Raw genomic sequence first — 18000 nt, forward strand, 5'->3', positions numbered from 1 at the left:
TCTGCCTTATGGACTTTTTTTCTTGTAATTTCTGCCTTCCTCCCTCCTCCACCCCATACTTTTTTTTTTCCGCCCCCTCCCACCCTCCACCCCATACTTTCAAAAAGTAACAAGTAGAACATGAAATAAATTGGTAGGATGTATTCTGGAACTGCCCTCCAGGAGAGAAGAGACCCCCCCCCACCGGGTCTTGGGATAAAGCCAGCCACATCACTCGCCCTCCGTGTCCAGCCCCGTGTGGGAAATGGCGGGAGAACGCTCTGATGGTGCCGTCAGCTGGCGAGCCGGCTTTCGGAACTGTGTCTTCTAGAACAGATGCTGGCAGCTGCTTTTGTTGACCTGGGCTGCAATGGCGACTAGAGCCTGCAGGTCAAACCAAGAGGCGAGGGAGTCGCCGCTTGCTAAGCAAGGGCCCCTGAAGGCTGAGGGTGGAGGCCATTTCCGGCCAGCTACAAGACTACACAGGTCTTCCTCCTGGGTTCTACTCTTAAGAGTCAACAGTGGACGTCTGGCTGCCATTCCAACTGCAGTAGGCTTCCTGCAGCGGCTGGTGAGCCAAACGGGGAGTAGTGAGTCCACAGGGGCAGACGCCGGGGAAGCGCGCTCATTGGAGAGGTCAGCAGTGTGTCCAGCTCAATGGCCTAGCCTCGCCAGGCTGAGCCGCGGACCTTCCCGGCTTCCGTTCGTTTCTGTCCGCTTCCGGCCGCCTCAGGTGCAGCGCGGATCCCTCCGCCGCAGCGGGCAGTCCCGGTAGCGCCGCGAGCAGCTTTTCGGTGATACCCGGATGGAAGGGTAATGGCCGCCATCAGGGACTCGCAAGCCATGGGGACCACGACAGGTATTCCCCGTTAGCGGGTCCGCCCCGGCAGCTTAGGATGCCGCGACTTGCATACAGCCGGCAAGGGGGCAAAGGGCGAGTTTACGGGAAAGTCAGGGTAGCCCCCTCCCGCCGCCAACAGGATCAGGGTTCCGCCTCTTGGGATAGGAAGCGCTGGTAAAATAGTCCCGGCCATTCAGCGCTTCCGCCTAACTTGCGGCAAAGTTTTGCGAGAGAAGTCGGCAGTGTCGCCCGGCGTTTTGGCAGGCTGCTGCAGAGAGCTCCTTGCTGTTCAGCTCGGGCTGTCTTCCCGTCCTGGGTTTTTTGAACTCTGAGCTCGCTACGCCCTAACAACTGGGCGGGCGCGCGTGTGCTTCCGCGTGCCCGAGGGGGCGCCGAACCCCGAGGAAGGGGCGCACCGCGCGCGGCGCTTGGGGCGGACCGGGGCGGACCGGGGCGGACCGGGGCGCACCGCGCTCGAAGCACCTCTCTGCGGGCTCCGCGGCTGCTGGAGACGTCATGGCACCCCTCAGGCTGCACCCTGCCGACTGTAGGTTCGCCAGCCCGACTCGACGGCATCCCTCTTGGGGCCCAGTGGTCATTGGGGTCCATTTCTTGCCGAGATGCCCAGCGCCCGGGCTCGCGCTGACTGCCCCAGAGTTGGCCAGAGGTGCTCCTTCCTGCAGACCCCAGCCACACCCAGGGGCTGATGGATTTCTTTGTCACTGGCTTGTTCCCTTGTAGGGTCCATTTTGAGTCTCTAATCAACATGGTGTCCTCTTGGTAGACTATCCCTTCCTACAGGGCTATGGTAATTGAAAATATGTAGGGTGACTTATGTAAGGTGCAATGTTTTAACTCTTTAAATGGACCAGCAAAATAGATATAGCCTTATAAAGTTCAGAATTCCAAAGTTAAGGCTCAGTTTTCCTTCTAGGTTTAAGTTCGGGGGCATTTAGTGTTGGTGAGCTGTCTTAGTGAAAGCATTCTTGGATATCCCTCATCCCCACCCCCCCAAACCAAACAAACCTAGAAAAAGAAAGTCGGTGTTTAAAGAATTCATTAGAATATTGAAAATTTGTACAATTGTCACAGTAATGAAGCATGAAGACATCCAGCTAGATAGTAGGAATTCCATTAAATTTAGGGGAATGTTTAGTTTATTGAAATTGTTAGCTTTTTTGGAGTAAGGCATCTGACTCCCGAGTATTCTAGGGTTAGTACCCTCAGGCTTAATACCAGAAACCATTTAAACGATTCTGTTAAATGCCCTAACGTTTGCAGGTTTGAAATGCAAATCTATTTAAGTGGATTCATTTTCCAGCATGGCTGTGCTTTTTTTCTTTTAGTGAAATACACCAGGACAAATGCGTGTTATTTTATCTTTGTTGTTGTTGTTGTTGGAGCATTAGCATATCCTGGTGAAGGTAAGCATAGTAGACAATGTGGATTTTTGGTAAAATTATAAATAAGATCCTCCCCAGATCTAGAGAATTGCTGACAAAGGAGAAGGGGTAAAATGTGGGCATCTAGTCTGTTTTGTATGTTGAAACATGTCCTTTTTTGCGGTGAGATTATTTGCCAGTTTAGGAGGTTGATGTGTGGTTTGATGGAAGTGAGAAGGGATAGCACAGTAAATCCCTACTGTGTATGGGAACAGAATGTCAAGTTCTGAATGTTTGGGATTTTTCCCACTGTCAAGTCAAATCCTATCTGGCAATCTAGTACATACGATCCTCACAAGTTTTATGTCTTGAAATATTGTGGAAGGATATATTTTAGTATAAATTAGCGTTAAGTTTGTAGTAGTTTGACATCAAAATACACCGTAAAGACCCTCCCCCTTAAATGTATCTCTTATTGTTTAGCTTTCTGTTTGTAGTTGTTTGGAATTATTCTTGTTGAAGCACTATGTATTTTACAGCAGTTACTACAACTTTATTTTTTTTTCCCCAAATGATGTAAGACTTGACTCTTGCCCAGTTTCCTTCAGGTACACTGCTAAAAGATATTTTGGCAAGGCAATCTAAGCAGAGGAAAAGGGTTCCAGCAGAAGCTCTGGGGTATTGGCTTCTAAGATGCATGGTTTTCATGAGGTGTGAGAAATCAGAAATTACATGAAGGGTAGGATAACTGGATTGGAGTCATGTCCATATTCTAGTTGTAATTTTGTGACTTTGGGCAAGACTAATGTTTTTGTCTTGTAATAAATGAGGGCTCTGGGTTTGATTCTAAAGCCTGGAGTTGTGACTTTTGTAAATGTATGACATTGTCACTGAGTATCAGTGATGTTATGTCTGTACTACATGTAGAGAAGGTTTTTAAGAATTCATAGGCTGAAATTGAATATGAGGTGTCGTTGAAATAGACTACAAAAACGTTTTACTGACATTTTTGCAGTACAAGTTTTAAAATCTTGTTCTTCATTTCCAGATATCTCTTCTTTTGATCACTGTTCCTGTGTGTGAGACGTTGTCCAAGCATTGAATTGTGTGCCTTTTATTCCTTGAAGAGGTAAGGTAAATGTTGATATATTTGAATATATAGCCTATAAAGTAGTTAGTATGTTTTGAAGTTGGACTGAATAAAGTAACTACACATACATGAGATTTCATAATTTTTTTCATGATTTAGTGTTTAACATTTTAAGTTAGCTTAAAATTTTTCCAAATACGAGGTGGCATTAGGGCTTTTAGATAATACCCAATGGAAATTAAATGGTTAAAAGAATGTTCTTTGTGTAAATGATTTAGTAAGTATGAAGCAAATACACTTAAAGAGGAATTTTTTTAATATATGTTCTGAGTTGTAAAAGGCATTGAGTAGGGGCTCGGCAGCGTGGCTTAGTGGCTAAGGTCCTCGCCTTGATCCCATGAGGCTGCTGGTTCTAATCCCGGCAGCTCCGTTTCCTCTCTGTCTCTCCTCCTCTCAGTATATCTTTGTAATAAAAATAAAATAAATCTTTAAAAAAAAAAGGCATTGAGTAGCTATAATGACTGAGTTCATAGATACAGTCACCTAAATATTCTGGTGTGAACAAAAAGAAACCTATGAATAACTCATGATAATTAGGAAAGCTTTGGAAATGGAGTGGGAAATATTGAATAAAAAGGATAGTTTATCCTTGAAATGTAGTTGTCTCCTGGCTGTGGTGTTTATATAGAACTTGGAATCTTTGAAATCCTAGGATTCCGAGGTACCACAGTATCTCAAATGCAATAAATATATATGTAACTTTAATTTCAGAATGAGCTCACCTGTGGAACTACTGAATTAGCTTTAGTAGATGAGAGCACCATACATTATTGCTTTAGCAATTGTAACCATGTTCCTCCCTAAACTTTACCAACAGATGGGTTTCTTTTCAGGGTCATTTTTCACAAGACACAATTTTTTTTTGTTTTGTTAGAAAATTAATATCTGGTAGTAACATAGAATAAGGACTGACAAAGCTGAGTTGAGATACCAAGTTACACTTGGGTTCTTTTCTTTAGTGGCTGCTTCCTGCGTAACATTTCTTTGACCTCTTACCATGAGAGTCTCATGGGTGTTGTGTTGTTTCTGAATTGAGAGATGCTGAATGTCAAGAGTGTGCTGTTTGATCCACACTACTTAGAATTGTATAGCCTGTAGTAATGATGTGAGAGCCAGTGAGCAAGAGGCTGCTATAAGATGGCTGGTGGAAGCATGTTGAGTTGTTTTGTTTTGGAAAGTTTTGAGTACGCAGTGTGACTGAAGCTGGGGTTGTGTTTGAAATGGTGAAGGAAGTGTCAGAACAGTGAGTGTACCTGACTTGAAGTTTAGGAGAGTTGTTCAGGCTTTAGAGGTATGTCACTTCAAGAAGTAGTAGTAATTAACAGCAGATGTTGGCCTCACAGAACCTCAGGTGGTTTCGGGTAAAGTCTTAATCACTTGCTAATTAAAATTGGGTTGTTGATGTTTGTGGATGTTACTCTTCATTTGGGGAATCAACTCTCCCATTCTCTGAGCGGGGGTGGACTGCCTCACAGTCTGAGAACCTATCCGGGTCATCCTTGTGATAGGGTATGTGAATGCTAGACAGCTACTCTGTGTTAATGTGGGGATGTGTGAGTGACATTCCTTTTCACATGTGTGAAAAGTCCCTGTATGGGTAAAAGTGAAGCTGTATAAAAATGAGAGGTGCGACATGACAGAATAACAGTGTTAATGTTAGTGAATGTGTGTTGTACCAGAGGTGGTTTTTTGATTGTATAAGCTACCTGGGTGTCTTTCTCAGACTTGTTAGATTTGTTTTTTTGAAAGAGTTACACAGAAAGAGGGAGAGAGACCGAAAGATTGATCTTCAGTCTACTAGGTCACTTCCCAAATGATTGTGACAGCTGGGGCTGGGACAGGCCAAAACCAGAAGCCAGGCACTTCATCTAGGTGTCTGATGTGGGTACAGTGGCCCGAGTACTTAGACCATCCCCTGCTACTCTCCCAGGCTCATTAGCAGGGAGCTAGATCAGAAGTGGAACAGCTGGGACTTACACCAGTAACTGTATGGATGCTGCCACTACAGATGGTGACTTGCTATGCAATAGTGCTTTATGGCTTTTTAAAAAGTTTCTAAACTTTTTTTTTGAAGTTTTAAAGAAAGATGTTTTAAAAAGACTTATGGAGGGTCAAAGGGGAGAGAATCTTCCATCCACCGATAGTCTCCCCAGTTGGCTGCAATAGCCAGGGGTGGGCTAGGCTGAAGCCAGAACCTGAAACTTTATCCAGGGCTCCCTCAGGGCCCAAACATCTGATACCTTGCTAGGTGCAGTAGTAGGGAGTTGGGTCAGAATAGGAGAAGCTACAACTCAAATTGACACTTACATGGAATGCCTGCATTGCTGGCCTTAGCTACTTTTTGCCCTGAGAGTGTTTGAATCTAGGTTAATGTATAGGAAATAGGACAAAGAAAGCTAAATAAACATGCAGTTGTATTTTCAGTCTGAGGGCCTACAGGGAAGATGATTGGCCAACTGAAAGAAGTTGTGTTTTTGCTTTTGTTACTTATTTGAAAGGCAGAGAGAGAGATGGAAAGATCCTCCATCTGCTGGTTCATTCTCCACATGACTATAGTGGCCAGTGCTGGGTTAGACCGAAGCCAGGAGGCAAGAGCTTCTTCAGGCCTCCCTTTTGGGTATAGAGGTCCAAGTGCTTGGACCATCTTCCAGTACTTCAGCTGGTGCATTAATAGGGAGCTGTATTGGAAGGAAGTAGAGCAGCCAGAATTCAAACCAGGCTCACACGGGTCATGGGCAGTGGCATTACGTGCTGTGTCACAGTGCCACCCCCAGGAACACTCATTGAAGAAGGAATTAATTCCGATGGGCTTTGCCTTGGTGAAAGTTGAAAGGACCTAGCTGTTTGAAGAATGCAGCGAACAGTCCAGGCAGCAGGTGGCAGATGCAAGGCCTGAGATCCCAGAGCCAGGAAGGGAGTCTTTGAAGAGCTCAGGTACCATGGCAGTTGATTGGAATGTATTACAGATGGAGAGAGTGATGTGAGATGAAGTTGAAGAGAGAACCAGGACCACGAATAACTGTCTCTTACCCAGGACCTTCATGGGGATAGGAAATTTTATAGATTTATTTCTACAGCCTTTGTTCTTTAGCCCTGTTTTAGCCTCCTCTCCCCACCTTCACATTCGTGTCTGGAAACCTAATCCCCAGTGTGATGCTAGTACAGGGTGAGGCTTTTGGGAAGATAGAGATCTCATAAATGGGATGAGAGCCTTGATTGGAGAGGCCACTGAGAGCTCCCTCACCCCCTCTTGCCTATGAAGATGTAGGGAGAAGGTAGCCATTAAGGAACCACAGTGCTAGCAAGGAACCATGTAAGACCCTGAATCTACTCACTCCGTGAGCCTGGATTGCTCTCTCCAAATCTGTGAGAGAAATTTCTATTGTTTGTAAGCTGCCCAGACAATAGTAGCTTGTGAGAATACCTGCATAAACTGAGGCACTTGGAAAACCACTGAAGAGTTTTAAGCTGGGAACTGTTGTGACCTATTTATTTTTTTAAGCTTTTTTTATTTGAAAGGCATATTTTTAAAAAGATTGATTTTACTTTTATTGGAAAATCAGACATACAGAGAGGAGGAGAGACAGAGAGGAAGATCTTCCATCCACTGATTCACTCCCCAAGCAGCCACAATGGCCAGAGCTGTGCCAATCTGAAGCCAGGAGCCAGGAGCCTCTTCCGGGTCTCCCATGTGGGTGCAGAGTCCCAAGGCTTTGGCATCCTTGACTGCTTTCCCAGGCCACAAGCAGGGAGCTGGATGGGAAGCAGGGCTGCTGAGCTTAGAACTGGCAGCTCAATGGGATCCTGGTGTCCATATGGGATCCCAAGGCAAGGATTTTAGCTGCTAGGCTACCATGTCAGACCCTTGAAAGGCATATTTACACACACACACACACACACACACACACACCCTGCATCCACTGGTTCACTGTGCAGATGGTCTTAGCAGCTGGAGCTGAGCTGTTCTGAAGCCAGGACCATGGAGCTTCTTCCTAGTCTCTCAAATTGGTGCAGGGACCCAAGGACTTGTGCTATCCTTCTCTCCCTACCCAGGCAGATTGGCAAGGAGCTGATCAAAATGGAGCAGTCAGGATTTGAACTGGTGTTCATATGGAGTGTGGGCACTGCAGGCAGAGGTTTAATCTAGTATACCATGGTGTCGGTCCTGCGATCTATTTTATATTAAGAAAACTCTTGCTTCTATGTAGGGAATGGGCTGAGAGGAGTCTAGGGGCAGGAGGGAAGCAAGAATGTCAGTTTGGAAGACTGTTACATTTTAATTCAAGTTAGACTACCATGATGTCATTGGCTAAGAGGAGAAAACAGGAACTACTCTGAGAGAGAATTGGCCAGACTTGCTTGCCAGTTAATGTGGGTGTTAAGCAAAATAGACTCAGGAATGAGTCTTAGATTTGGGTTTGAGAACTGGATGAACTCTGGGGCACATGCTGAAGTCGGAGGTTCTGGAGGGTAGGGTTTCTGATCGTGGAGTTAGACACTGCATGGATACGGAGCAAAGCGAAGTAGTTATGTTGGGAAGTGAAATACTATGTTCCTTTGGAAAGTAAAGCAGTTTATGTCATGTTGGAAAGCTGAGGGGGAATGGGTAACAGGTTGATCCATTTATTCTCCCAGTTAGGTGGCAGTACATGTTTTGATTGTCTTCTTTGCTTTCATATCTTCCAAAGTTCATTCACTAATTTGTAGTCAATACCACAGCATAGTGACAACAAAGATTCAAGGAGCAGGAAATGAAAATAGCTTTTCTTGTTCACACACTGAATTCAGTGGTCTTCATTTTACTTTAGATACTCAGTTCTGATTCTTATATATTAAAAATGGGATTTCTCTGTGTGTTTGCAACCAACTCCAGATTATTACAGCTAAAGAGTTGACCTGATCTCTGAAGTCTGTTGCAAAGTTATTTAATCTGAAGTGACAGTACGATAATTTGAGTTGAAATTAGAAGAATGAATCCATTAGAAATGTGTTAGGTACTTGTGTTCCCAGTGTTTGACCAGGATTGAATTTAGGTCCGCGGTAAGCAGGGAGAATGACATGAGTGCTGAGCGGAAATGGTATGACTCGAGGTAAATAAAGGTGTTTTAAGTGTGGGCACAGTGGGAATAGTGAGAAGTCGTAGTTTCAGAGGGTGGTGAGGTTTACCTGAGCCCGGAACTGCGTGTGTCACAGGTGTACAAATGGGTCTCTTATACTTGAGCTGTTTGAACATTTCTAGATGTGTACTTCATTTCATTTGCATACTTGGTCCTGCATTTGTATTTTTTATGTTTATGGCATACTCATTAGTTCACTGTGTGAATGGAACTGGTTTTGGTTATATGTGTGTGAATTCTACAAAACATCCTCTTTTGTTCATTTAAAATGTGATAGACATTAGTTCCTCAGGCGAACTTAAAAACAAGTCCAAAATGGTGTGATCCGAGTCTGCACAAAGTAATAGTTATTTTTGAGGGCATTAAAGTAGGTATTGCTTAGAAAATACTAGTCTTGGCTCAACCCCCGGGCAGCCATGCTGCCCGGAGGGCTCAGGTCCCCCGCCACAATTCCAGTCTAGCACAGCCAAGCTTAGCACCACGTACGTACATACATGGGGTGAGCGGCTCTCGGGCCAGGCTGTGTCTGCTGGCCACCCGGCCAGGAAGTTCTGGAATTTGGTTTCTTTGATATGCTACATGAGTCGCTCCATGCTGAATCCACAGTTCTCTGAGAATGTGTATTAGTCCTTAAGATTCTCACTGGCAGTTAATCTTCCTCTGAAGAACCTGTAGTCACTTTATAGTGCAGATTGCCAACACCAGTTCATTCAAAAGGCAAAATTCCGGGCTTGTCCAGCAGGATACCCCGTTACCTGATAGGATGAGGGATCAGCAGAGGGGTCACAGAAGGCAAGACTATGACATTGACTGGCATTCGAGAACCATACTCGGGGCTAGAATGTGTCAGGTATGCGTGGACCAATCCCCTGAAAACTCTGACCCCACTGGATGGTTTAGAAGAGCCGGTGGAGTCTATGCAGGAGGCATGACAGTCTATGGGGCACGCTGGGCTGACCCAGAGCAACCTCCGGCATACTTAACACTGGCTGGGAACGGGCCTGGTTGGGAGCTTAGGGGAGGCCTTGGCTGGGTGGAGGTTACCAGTAAGGGGCGCAGGAACTGGAAGGGGGCTGAGTTCTGGTCGAGTCACAGTTGTAATCCCTTGGCACAAATATCGATTCGGACTTGACGCACCGTGCCGGATTAGACCGCAACACAGTTTGGTGCTCCGGAGGACCAGGATAGATGTGGGACGGGCTCGGCTAGGTTTCAACCCCAACTGAGCCATATATGAGATATATGTGGGTGTGGACGAGCCGTGGCTGGGCTGAAACTCTCAACAGCAGGAACCAGAATGGGTTGAAGAGCAGTGCTGGCTGAAGGACCTGCTGGTATGCGTGAAGCCTGACACCAGGAAGGGGTCTGATGGAGGAATCTGAACAGTTCCTCTGACAGGACACTGACCCAACAAATAAACGCAGGAAGCATGGAGGTAAACAGCCCAGAAGAGGCTTTGGAAAGTGACCCACTGGCATACATTTGGCTCGGGTTGGGGCAGACCAGGCTGAGTCAGTTCACGTCATCCACTGGCAAGTCCGAGCGCTGGAACTGTGTGGGGGCCTGGCCAGGTTTGGTTGCGATAAAAAAACAGTACAAAACACAAAATGCCAAGGCGAAATGGCCTGTGTCAGTAGGGAATGCAGCACCCAACCAGCACGCCTCCCACTGGTTTAGGTGAGGGACTAGTGTGTGATGGGCAGAGCCGGGGAGAGCTGCAATACTTATTGGTTCCAATGGAGGTCAGGGTGCAGAATAGATCCAACCCAGGGGTTACAACCACCAGCTGATCGGAGTGACGGACTGTGGCGGGCACTGTGCTTACTAGTAGTACACGTAGGAGCCTGGACTGGGAACGCCTCAAAGTTTCTTTGGGGATTCCCCTGAACAAAACGGAGGAATCAAAACATTAACCAAGAAAAGATGGAAGATGGAGTAGATCAATCAACCACCTCAGCTATATGCTTGCAGCGGAAAACTGGACAAGGGGAAACTCTAAGATAGACTATGTCAATCAGTGGACTCTGCACCAGCCTCATCGTACCTGGACTGTTGCTGATGATATGTTGGAGCTTCTAGTTGATAGAGGTGACCCTCTGCTGGCTCTGCCTTCAAACCTGAGAGGGCCTCCCTAAGAGGCCGTTGAACTTGACTGGACAGTGGGATGCTGGACTCTGTATGGTGTGAGCTTGTAATTAGGGAATCCCAGCGGAACCTGAGCTGTGGTTATGCATCATGGTGAAGGAATTCACCATGGGGGAAGGGTTTGGGGTGAAGGGGGGAGAATCCCAGTACCTATGAAATTGTGTCATGTAATACAATGTACTAATGAAAAAAAAAAAAACTAGTCTTAGGTTTTTGTTTGCGTGCTTTATTCCTTCTAGACAGAAGCTTCGTTTTTCAGTAGGCTTTTCCTGCCTTCTACTGTCTTGTTATTTTGTTATTTATTTTTTACTCACCAGTCATTAACTGACATAACCGTTTGGCACTTAATTGTTTTTGCTCAAGGAATGCAGTTGTTAGGAAGGTGATATTTTATATATGTGCAGTGTTATGGTGTGCGCTGTACAGTGAGCCTGCTGAGTTTCAAGTGCTCTGAGCCCAGTTTGAGGTCTTCAGAGTCTCAGCGACGGGAACCGGGAGCACTTGGATCCCTCCTTGTTTAGGCTGTGGACTGCCTTTTTGCCAGGAACAGTAATTTTTTGTTTCACTCGTCTTCCTTGTCTTTGGCATTTCACTTGCTCATTTTCTCTGAGTCCAGCATGTGATTCCTAACCTGTGTTCATCTAGACTAATTGCTACTTCCCTGTTTCCACGCTTTTTATTGGGAGGCCACGCTAGTCTTTTAGTTTTCTTACCTGTTTTTGCTCTCTTCTCCAATTTATCTTGCCTTCTTATGCCATGCTAATGCTATTTCTGAAATACTGCTTTTGTAACTTCCTGTCTGTTTATAAACTAACAGTCGCTCCTGGTTCCCTTTTATGTGGACTTCAGGTCTGTTCTTACCTTCCCCTTTTTGCATTCCTCTTTGATCTGGACTACAGTTCCTTAGGAGGAACATGCCTTTCTTGCCTTTGAATCTGTTTGTTCATTGTGTTTTTTCTGGTCTAGATTGCCTTTGTTGCTTTTTTATGTGATTAAGTCCTACTGCTTTTCAAAGGGTCATCACAAAACCTGCCTTGCTGTGACGTGATGGTCAGTAGTGATCCGTCAGCTTTGTCTTCAGTAGGAGCCTCTGGCTACAAGTTGAAACCCACGTGAGCGCCTGAAGGATTTCCTGATATTCAAAGACGGAAGTGTGCAGGCAGGCTTCAGTGAAGGTTTCTGGGTAGGGACACTGCCCTCTTGATCTCAGTTGGAGCTCCTGGACTTGAGAAGGCTGAGGAGTCTTTTTCTGTCGTTTGGTGTGAGTGTTATTTGCTATGTTGTGCTCTGATTCCTTTAAAAAGAAACTTCTGTCAGTCGTTTGGAGAGTATTTTCTTTTCTTTACGAATATATTTGCTTAGAATTTTTCTGTTAACTTAGAAAAGACAGAAAAAGCTCTACCCTTCTAATGTAAACATTTTTCATGTGCCTAAAATTGCAATTTCCCTTTTTTTTTTTTAAAGATTTATTTTATTTTTATTACAAAGTCAGATATACTGAGAGGAGGAGAGATAGAGAGGAAGTGGAGCTGCCAGGATTAGAACCAGCGGCCATATGGGATCAAGGCGAGGACCTTAGCCACTAGGCCACGCTGCCGAGCCCCAATTTCCCTTTTTAAAAAATAAAAATAAATTCACAAATATTCTTCAGGATTACAGGAGTGTTTTCATGTGGATGTTCTGTAATTCACTTTATAGAGTTTTACTATATTTAAGTGGCACTTGTACTCACATTTGTATGTTACCCTTTAAGTAGGCTAGATTCTTAAAATGAAGCTAATTATAGACATATGCTACATTAGTTGGCTTTTGAGGAAAGTCTAAATTACCAAGGTGACCCACGCAGTAGGAACCTTGAGGCCCTGACGCTATAGAGGAGTTTACAGCAATTATAAGAACTAAAATCTAGAGTTGCTAGGCCTTATGGTGGTGCTTTCAGTGTGGCTTCTGTAGTTTAAGAAGATAACGTAGTTAGTGGACAAGTCCAAAGCAGGTGATGTGATAGAAGATACTCCACCTCATCTTTTATAGATTCTCTGTAGTAACGCACTACAACTATTTTTTAAGATTTCTTTTTTATTGGAAAGGCAGATTCAGAGAGGAGAAAAAATGCGGCAGATCTGTTAAAGGTAACGAAAAAATTCCAAGTCAGTTTGTCAAATCAAATCCAACATTTCGTTGAAGAATAATACACTCAGATAACATAAAAATAGTTTCAGCATTATACTTGCCATTTGTTTCTTTGTAACCTATGCAGAAAAAAGATAGTTAAAATAAGATTAGTGCTATAATTTTTAGTATTCTTTGCATTTTTGTTTGAAAGGCACAAGGGTGGAGGTAGACAGACAGATGTAGGCAGACACGTCAACTTCCGTTGGCTGGCCCACTCCGCAGTAAGCCAGGTCTAGGTCAGACTGTAACCCGGAGTCCAGAACTAAATTCAGGTGTTGTCCACATGGGTGGCAGAGGTGCAGGTGCTCGAATCGTCACGTTCTGCTTGCTGGGGTGTGCATTGACAGGATGTTGGCTCAGTGGCAGAACCAAAGCTTGAAGCAAGGCATTCTGATGCCGTATGCAAGCATCCCCAGAGACCTCTTAACTGCTGAGCCAAATGTCTTCCCCCTTTTCCTTCCAATAAAATACGAAGATCAGAAAGTATATTATTAGTTGAATACTATTTATTTTCTATATAAAATATATGGTATTTAATTTAGGTACTACCATCACTACATACATAATTTTAGTTCTGATGGTGCTGCTTCTTATTTTTAAATTATACTTCAAAAGTTATTCACTAAGTGAACAAGTACAGAACATTTTGTTTATTGATTGCACTGAGCTGGCTTGAATGACATGCTATAGCAAAATGTTGTCTTCCTTTGAGTATTGTATTTACTGTCATTTTCAAACTGTTATTTTCTGTGAAGTGGGACCCATGTGTATTGTGGGGAATGTATTGTTGAATGTTATTTGTTTTGCCTTGATCTTTTCTGTGTTAGTGCCAGTGCTCATTAGTTTAATGTTGACATCAGGTATATTATTTTGAGTTGATTCAGAAAAAATTAGTTGGCTTATTGTAGGGAGTTGCTTGCTTTGAGAATTTCAGAATTTTCATGGATTTATGACAGTTTTATATAAGTATGGTCTGGAGGCAAAGAGACCTCTGTTTTCATAACATTCAAATGTAAGCCATTTTCTTATGTTGTGATAAGGAGCAACTCTGATAAGGACAACTAGAGTTGTCCAAGGATAAAATTATATGAAATCCTGAGCTAAAGATGACCAGTAATCACTTCTGAACACTTTTTATATGGAACTCTTACGCAGAAGAACCTAGCCATGTATGTGGGAAGATTGATCTTTGTTCAAAAGTAATTTTTGTTAACATTTCTCTTGATAGTTGGTGCTAGCATCTCTCTGCTCTGTCCGACCTCTGGATCCAGTTCAAAGCTGTGGAATTGTTCTCTTTCTCCCCATACCTCAGCCTGAGCCTTCTGTCATCCAAAGCCTCTGCCTGGTCCCTCCACTCGATCCTCATTCATCTGTTAAGGTATGTTTAGGGGAAGAAGTGGGCAGGATTGTGTCATTCATTGCCTTACTTAGGGCATAATAAATAGATGTTCAGTTAAAAGTAGTTGAATGAATGTCTCAGGTCAGGTAAACGTCTTTAGAAATGGTGATTGGTGAGGCTGGTGTTGTAGTTGGCAGGTAGAGCTGCTACCTTGTGCTGGTAACCTCTGGGCGTTGGTTTCCTGGATCCTCCACTTCTAATTCAGCTCCTAGCCAGTGACCTGGGAAAAGCAGTAGAAGATGGCCCAAGGATTCCTTTGGTCCTTGCCACTCATGTGGGAGTCCTGACTTCTGGCTTTGGTCTGATTCAGCTCTGGCCATTGAGGCCATCTGGGCAGTAATCCTGTGGGTGGGAGATGTTCTCTCCCTCTGTTTCTAGCTGACTTTGAAATAAATTTAAGGAATCCAAGAAAAACTGGTCGTGAGAAGTGGATCAGCATTTCACTCTTCTCACAGGAGCATTTCCTTACCCAGACATCTTAGAGTATGTAAAATATTAGAATATTATATATTAGAATACTTTCCTGATTACAAGTCAGCAAATTTATGATTTAATTAGCTGATAGTGTGTGTATGAGATATTAGAATGTTATGTATTAGAATACTTTTCTGATTGCAAGTTAGTGAATTTATGATTAAATTAGCCATTGATGTAAAATTAGCCATTCTTTTTTTTTTTTTTTTAAAGATTTATTTGTTTTATGACAAAGTCAGATATACAGAGGAGGAGAGACAGAGAGGAAGATCTTCCGTCCGATGATTCACTCCCCAAGTGAGCCGCAACGGCTGGTGCGCGCCGATCTGATGCTGGGAACCAGGAACCTCTTCCGGGTCTCCCACGTGGGTGCAGGGTTCCAAAGCATTGGGCCGTCCTCGACTGCTTTCCCAGGCCACAAGCAGGGAGCTGGATGGGAAGTGGAGCTGCCGGGATTAGAACCGGCGCCCATATGGGATCCCGGGGTGTTCAAGGCGAGGACTTTAGCCACTAGGCCATGCCGCCGGGCCCAAAATTAGCCATTCTAACCAATGAAAAAGGTGAGTTATATTTATATGAACTGGCATGGAAAGAGCTCCTTGATTTAAAAATCAAGCTGTAGAAGTTTGTGTATTGAAGTGGGCATTGTGACACAGTATGTTAAGGTGCTGCTTGGGACACCTGCATTCAATATTTGAATGCTAGTTTTAGTCCTAGTTACTCTGCTTCCAATCCAGCTTCCTACTAGTGGATTCTGGGAGGAGCAGATGGTGGCTCAAGTACTTCGACCCGTGCTCCACATGTGATAATCTCAGGTGGAGTTCCTGGCTCCTGGTTTTGGTCTTGCCCACTGGCTGTAGCTATTGGGGGCATTTAGAAAGTTAACCAGCAGGTGAAAATAACAGTAAACATTTAAAAAATGTTTAAAATGTTACATACAGTATCCTGTTCATATAAGAATAAACAGAAATGAGGTTTTTGTGTTCATGTATCCATTCCCCCATGTGGTAATAGTACACTGATTTTTCTTCCTAGAGGGTCATCCTGTGTCCTCAGCTGCCATGTGCTCTTTAGTGGCGTTTAGTGAATTCACAGTGTTGTGTGCCTATTCTGTCAAGTTGTAAAATATTTTGATTGCCGCTAAAAAAGGCCCAGTATTCCTTAAGCGTTTGCTGTGTTCCCCGGATAGTTCATATAAGTAAGACCCTATCTTGTCTGCCTTTTAGAGGTATTTTTACTCTCTTCTTCTTAAGGGACTTGTAATCATCTGCATTTGCTAAGACCTGAAGCCAGACAAATTCATTTATGTTGTTAGGGATATGAGTAAGCTGTGCCTGAGCGTATACAGGGCTTGTCTGTGAGGAAAGGGCATGTGTGCTAGTGGGTGAACTTTGTTGTGCCTGACACTAGATGGAGCTTGCCATTGAGGAAAGGAGACACACTTCAGTGATCTTTGTCATGGCTGCTGCATGTTCTACACAATTATTTTGTATTTCTTGATTATAATGGAAGGAGGGCGACTGTTAAATGGTCAACTCTGAGTAAGCAGTGTGTTAATGCATATGTCCTATCTTCAGAAAACTGTGTGTGTGAGTTTGTAATTTGAAATAGTTTTTATTTATTTCCATTTGTTTGAAAGCCATGGAGAGAGAGGAGATCTTCTATCCACTTGTTCATTTGCCAAGTGTCTGCCAACTGCCAGGGTTGAACCCAGGCCAAAACCAGAAGGCTGGAACTCCAGGTCTCCCAAATGGGGTGACAGGGAACCAAGGTACTTGAACCGTTACTTACTGGAGTCTCCTGGAGTGGACATTAGCAGGAAGGTAGATCAGAAGCAGAAGTAGGACCAGAACCCAGGCACTATGCTATGGAATATGGGGATCCCAAGTAAATGTCTGCCCTAGAACTGAGTGTTTAAGTCCCCCCATAGCACTTATCAAGATGTGTCACATATAAACAGTAGGTATTTATTAGTAAATGTGAGTTGGTGGAGTTGTTTGAAGTTCTGCTTTTAACTTGGTTAGATCCTGTTTTTATACTTTGGGATATGTTATTTCATGAGAAAGAGTTTTAATTGTGTTGATATTTTGAAGTGAAATCATATTTAGAAATAGCAAAGTATATATAATTTTTAACACTACACACATGTATTTTTGGACATGTGATGTTACTGTAATAAACAACTATGTCAGTCCTTTTCTTAATAGATAACAATAGGAAAGGTTGGACATGGATAATCCTAAATTACTATCTTATTTTTTTCAGCATTAACAGTAATCGAAGAGAGCAGGGTTTTTTTCCCTGTGTTTGTTAGATGTATGCAGCTTTTCTTTGTTTCATAAAATTTTTGTTTGAGAGATAGCTCCCACCTGCAACTTCATAATTCTCCCTCCTCCCAGCCGCTAATTTAGGAGCCAGGAATGCACACTGTTTTCCTCCTGCTGGGGCTGCTGAAGCCATCACCATCGTGTTGCAGGATTCACTCAGTTGAAAGCTGGAGTCGGTGTTAGAGCCTGGCCTTGAGCTCAGGACCTGGTCTAACTGCTAGACCAAATGTTTGCCAAAGCTTTTATTTTATTCAGATTATCCCTAAGGAAATAGAAAATCTGGAGAAAATTCTTTGGTATTCTCACAGGGTAATTACAGTAGAGTCATCTAACCAAATAAGATGGTTATCATTACATGGTAAAACATATATGTGATTGGAGCTTTCCTATGAAAATTTCTAGAAAGTGAAAGGCAGAATGAGAGTGAGGGAAAATGTATTTCATCTACTGGTTCACTCATGAAACAGCTACAGTAGCTTGGGTTGGGCCAAGCTAAAGCCAGGAGCCAGAAACTCCATGCTGTTCTTCCACATGGGAGGTAGGAATCCAAGGACTTGTGCTGTTTTCTGCAGGTACTTCAGCAGGAAGCTGAATCAGAATTAAAACAGTTGGGACTCATATTTGCCCTTGGGTGTGGGATACAAGCATTGCAAGTGGAGGCTTGACTCCATGCACTAACATACGTGCATGCATGAACTGACTTTGAAAGTTTTGTTAAAAGCTATATTGTCATCTTAATGGAAACCTTTTAGAGCTTGTGGTTACTTATGCAATTATGTTTTTGTTTGTTTGTTTAGATGAGGAAACTGAAGAGAAGTTGAAGCTGTCCCAATGTAGTTTTGAAGAGCTGGACCTAGAGTTTGCTTTTTTTTTTTACTTCCAGATTAGTGTTATTTTATTCACACTCTTACTTCTTGGTAAGCTGTTCTTAAAATACTTTGCAATTCTTTTGTTTCTTTACATGTTTGAATGACATTCCTACATTGTGCCAGAATAAACATAAAGATGGGAATT

General features: G+C 43.6%; 1 long non-coding RNA gene across 2 annotated transcripts; it reads left to right on the plus strand.

Annotated features, from left to right (window-relative positions):
- The first annotated feature begins 405 nt into the window (after nt 1-405).
- LOC131481637 (uncharacterized) lies at nt 406-18000 on the plus strand. 2 transcript variants are annotated; one of them, XR_009246463.1, is made up of 4 exons: nt 406-838; nt 3251-3331; nt 14015-14164; nt 17784-17999. It is a non-coding gene; the product is annotated as an uncharacterized LOC131481637 (long non-coding RNA). The 2 variants fall into 2 exon arrangements; XR_009246464.1 differs by lacking the exon at nt 406-838 and adding an exon at nt 1271-1367 and having other exon boundaries at nt 17784-18000.

Source organism: Ochotona princeps, chromosome 13 (genome assembly GCF_030435755.1).
Source record: "Ochotona princeps isolate mOchPri1 chromosome 13, mOchPri1.hap1, whole genome shotgun sequence".
NCBI lineage: Eukaryota > Metazoa > Chordata > Mammalia > Lagomorpha > Ochotonidae > Ochotona > Ochotona princeps.